Raw genomic sequence first — 4,882 nt, 5'->3', positions numbered from 1 at the left:
TTTAATATTTTTGACTCATATATTACACGTTGTATTTTTCAATTTGTTTATGTTCAAAATGTATAGAAGACTCAACAGATATACTAGAAGAATGAGTTATATTTAATCATAAGCGTGTTTGGAAGAAAGATCATGGATCCTATAAGAAATGTTTTGATCATGACACCAGGGAGCTTCTTTACTCTTTAGTAACTATCGTTTTGCTCAAGAATTATTTTTCTTTTTGATGGAATTCAATGTATTGTATGACCATTATTTACCCACTAAATCGTCGATGGATTTTTCTGTTATTTCCCGATTATGACAGAAGCTAGTAATGCTACGTTCCCACTGTCGCGCGGTCAGTTGCGAACGCCACGATTGACCAATCGTAGTTAATCGCAGAATTTTTATTGAATTTTATGCCCAAATACGAAGAGATGCGCATAGGTGCGTTTTTATACGATTTGTTACGCTTTTATGCGAAATGGTCACGATGGATAAATTTCATGTGATGCGATCTCATACGATCCGACTACCGTTCAGATAAGATGAATTACGTTCAAATAGGATTATCAGGATTTAATTGACAAACGGGCCTCGAACTGTTGCGAATATCACGATCCGAGTCCCGGATTTGAAACGATCTTCTACGTTGAAATACGTGCCCATATGATAAAATACGTTCACCACGACCCCTTGCGCTACTCTGCGATAGAACAACACGTTCCTTGCAATGTCTTTCACGATCAGGATCAAAATGAAACACGCTTTGAGCTACGATTGTACCCCGACAGATATAAGTTTTAATAATCTGTCTATATTGAGTCCATTATTTTCTATCCATGAAAAAAGTGAGCACAATAAAAACATACACAATCAATAAAAATGGCCGAAGTTGATGACAATGTGATGTTTGCAGTACTGCTATGTTATTTTGTAATTGCTATCGAAGAGGAGGAAGGGCAGCAGATAGAGATTGTACAACTCCGCCAAAGAAGGGTTAGAAGAGCTGCACTCAGACGCTTTTGGGTGCGACCGTGGACCACAGAGGAGAGAAGACAACAGTTTGGCCACTATTCTAATCTTCTGGACAGTCACTTGAGGCTTGAGGATCCAGCAGCATTCCAAAATTATACAAGGTTAACTCCAGAGTTATTTGATGAAGTCTTGCAGAGGATAACCCCGGATATTCAGATGGTAAACACTAGTTTTAGGCAATCTCTTTCGCCTGCATTGAAACTGGCAGTTACCCTGAGACATCTTGCAACTGGAGATAGCTATCGGTCACTTGCGTATGCATTTCGTTGTGGAGTGTCCAGTATCTCTAAAATGGTCCCAGAAGTGTGCCAGGCAATTGTACAGGCATACAAAAACGAAGTGTTTAGCTTACCTGTGACCCCTGAAGCCTGGAAAGCCTTAGCTGTCCAGTTTGAACAGAGATGGAATGTGCCCCATGCTGTTGGCGCCCTAGATGGGAAACACATTGCAATCAAGAAGCCACCTCAAAGTGGCAGTGTGTACTTTAATTATAAAGGTTTCTTTTCAATTCCACTTCTTGCTTTGGTGGATGCAAGCTACAAGTTTGTATGGATCGAACTTGGTGGTAAAGGACATATGTCAGATGCGCAGATATTTGGTGACTCGGAATTGTTCAACGGTCTGGAAGAGAACGCCCTAGGACTACCTCCACCCTGTCCTCTTACTTCAAGCCCGGATGACCTCCAGGACATGCCTTTCTTCATCCTGGGAGATGATGCATTTGCTCTTCGAAATTACCTTATGAAACCATATAGCAGAAGGCAAATGTCAAGAGAAGAGAGGATTTACAATTATAGAATTTCAAGGGGAAGGAGGGTTGTAGAAAATGCTTTTGGGATTCTAGCTAATAGATTCAGGTGTCTATTAAGGACATTAGAACAGAAGACTGACACTGTGAGGGATATAGTGGAGGCAACAGTGGTTCTGCACAATCTTCTCAGACTGAGACATCCAGGTATGATTATTCAAGAAGTGGACCGTGAGGATATTAACCACGATATCGTTCCAGGGTCGTGGAGAGACCAAGTGGATTGGCCAGATGTGGACCAAGCAAATGCACCTCGTAACACAGCTACAGCAGAGGGAAAGTATCAGAGGGAACTCTTAAAGCATTTTTTCAACTCTCCACAAGGTGCAGTTGAGTGGCAGGAAAGAATGGCGGGGCTCCATGGCACATAAAATTACATATGAGAGTTATGTTTTGAAATTCAAAAAACGAAAGGGTAAACATAATCATATTTACAAAGAATTCTGTTTTGTTGAAATTAAATTGAGATTTTCTGTATCCTTTGTATAATATGATTTGTTAATGTTTTAGTTGAGCATTCTTAGCATATATAATACAACACTGTTTTGAGAACATGGTATGAAATTCTTAGTCAAAGTTTATCATATTTAAGCACTTAGAAAAATGTAAAAAGCGATTTTCTACATATAATATACGTCGGTTAGCGTGTAAATATAACATGAAAAAATAATGTAAATTTTAGCCATTTATTTTCAATTATTTTGATGAATGTAATATAAAGGTTTGCTTTGTCAAATGGGTTTGTTTATGTGTGGTATATCCCTGATTCATCATCGTCTTGGGCTCCCTCTGGAGTGTTAAGCTGAGTTGACAGAAGGTTAACGAATGATTCTTGTTCGGCTGTTGAAACTGGTACAGTGCTAGCTGTGGTTATGGTAGTTGAATTTACTGGTCTTAGCTGAGACCTGGTTTGTGGTACGGGGCAGGTGATTGGAATAGCTGGGAATTGCCGCTGAACATAGGTACGATCCTGACTTCCCCAAACACTTGTCTGCGGTCCCACAGGGCGAAATGGCCACTGGGACGGTGGAGGTTGCCATTGTGTCTGCTGGAACTGTTGCTAACAAAAATCTGACTGTGCTTGCTCGCCTTGGCTTGATTGTGATTGTCTTTGGTTGTTCTCGCCTGCCCGTTGAGCCCTATGCAGTTCCTGCATAATATTCATCTCTGCCTCTCTCCTTATTTCTCCAGGTAGTTTTGAGAGCGTTTCATCAACGTATCTTCCAAAGTAGGAACTCCCACAGCTAGCTGCACTTCTTGACAAAAATTCCACCAGTAGTTCTTCTAAAAATATAATTTGATATACCTGGCTAACAATTTTTTCTAATAAACCTCTTTATCTCTATCTTACGTTCCTAGAATTTTTAAAGTTAACAGAAACATGAATTATGTAAGTTAATATTCATAATAATTTCTATGTAAGATTTATAATTTTTAAGTAGATTTAATGAAGATTAAATGAATTGTAATGATAAGTACTCATTTCAGTAGATGACACCCTTTCATCTCTTCCTCGTAGACAGCCGTCTGATCCTGACTGAGAGACTCTTGGTGTATCTGACTGTGGTGCTGATGTTGATACCCTGCTGGAATTGGACAAATCAGGGGAGCTTTGCTTGGTAGACGATGAAAGTTCGGAGCTACACGACGAGGCCGCTGCAAACGAGCACACATTTCGTGGTTCCACTGTCTCAATGTGGGGGATAAGAAAGGTGAACTTGTCCCACACCCTGATCCACTTTTCTTTGCGCGCTTCTTTAACCGACCCATCATTGTTCTCATACTGGAATACCATGTTTTCAGCTGATCAACAGTAGTATTCATCTTTTTTGCCTGCCCAGCCCAGATATCCTCTTTCTTTGCAACATCTTTAAATCCAGCCAACCGTTTGCTGTACAAGACCTCATTTTGAATCAAAAAATCAATTATTTCTTCCTTTTGTTCTTCAGTGAAGGAAGTAACTGTTTTCTTTTTTTTTTAGCTCCTGTCTCCTCCGGTTGAACGGGTTCGGGTTCAGGTTCAGGTTCAGGTTCCGGGGATGGTATTGCTCGCTTTTTGCCTTTTTTCCCTCTGTTTCCTTTGGGTGGCATCTTTAATTTTGTGCAAAAACTGTTGTGTTGTCTTCCTCCTCTTCCGATCGGTGAAATGAAAGGCAGTAAAATTTGCCCGCGATTTTTGTGACCGGTCGGCAGGGGGTGCTCACTCCACCATGACACTTAATCCCACCTCTGCTGCCTGATTTGTACTGTTTTTAATGACTTTTGAGCACGAATACTGTTCGTTATCTCCTATTGATTCATTGTATTAACGAATCAAAAACGTTGACATCGTCCTGTATAGCTCATTTGGTATAGTTCCTGATAAATAGTGCAAGGGAATCAGCTAGTTAATCACTCCCTGGGCATGCAGGTAAAATTTTTAACGAGGCTTAGGACATATAGAAAAACTTGGGTTGAAAGGGGAAGAAAAGTTGTATTCTGTGTTGTGAATATGTCCATTGATAGCGAAGTTGGTATACATGTATCACTTAATTATAATGCAGGGGTTCCAGGTTCGACTACCGGTCCATTCATACATTTTTCCCTTTACTTTTACAACCTCACGGTAGACCAGCCTTTAGAGCGGTAGCTGCGAAAACGGGATATCTGGGGGTAGAAATGTAACATGGAAATGTTCCTCCACAAGGTGCCCCGCAAATGTCTGAAAGTTGCGAGTATTCAGTTCGAATATCATGAAACGATCCCTTGTCACTCCCCTCATATATAGCTCACTGATTACATGTGTCACAATTTGAAACCTTTAATCGATATATGGTGATGTCTTAACATAACTAAAAAAAATTGAGTGGGATGAAAAACAATATTCAATCGATCAATCTCTCCCGAAACATGTGTAACGATAAACAATCTTTCACCATAGCCATTTCTCTGGGCACGATATAAGAAAATCAGGCATAGAGTTATTGAAAATGGTCACAAAGATGTCTCTATATTCTCAAAGTTATGTGTATTTATTCACTTTGTTTCTTAAACTTCATCTTTAAAGTTAATCATA

General features: G+C 39.9%; 1 long non-coding RNA gene across 1 annotated transcript in view; it reads right to left on the bottom strand.

Annotated features, from left to right (window-relative positions):
• The window catches only part of LOC134244336 (uncharacterized), a 75,786-nt gene that overhangs the window by 67,517 nt on the left and 3,387 nt on the right, over positions 1–4,882 (bottom strand). The gene's annotated exons all lie outside the window — the stretch shown is intronic.

Source organism: Saccostrea cucullata, unplaced genomic scaffold (genome assembly GCF_032062105.1).
Source record: "Saccostrea cucullata isolate Sc308-1 unplaced genomic scaffold, CSIRO_AGI_Scuc_v1 ctg330, whole genome shotgun sequence".
NCBI classification, from domain to species: Eukaryota; Metazoa; Mollusca; class Bivalvia; order Ostreida; family Ostreidae; genus Saccostrea; species Saccostrea cuccullata.
This window is presented reverse-complemented; position numbering and strand designations above follow the sequence as displayed.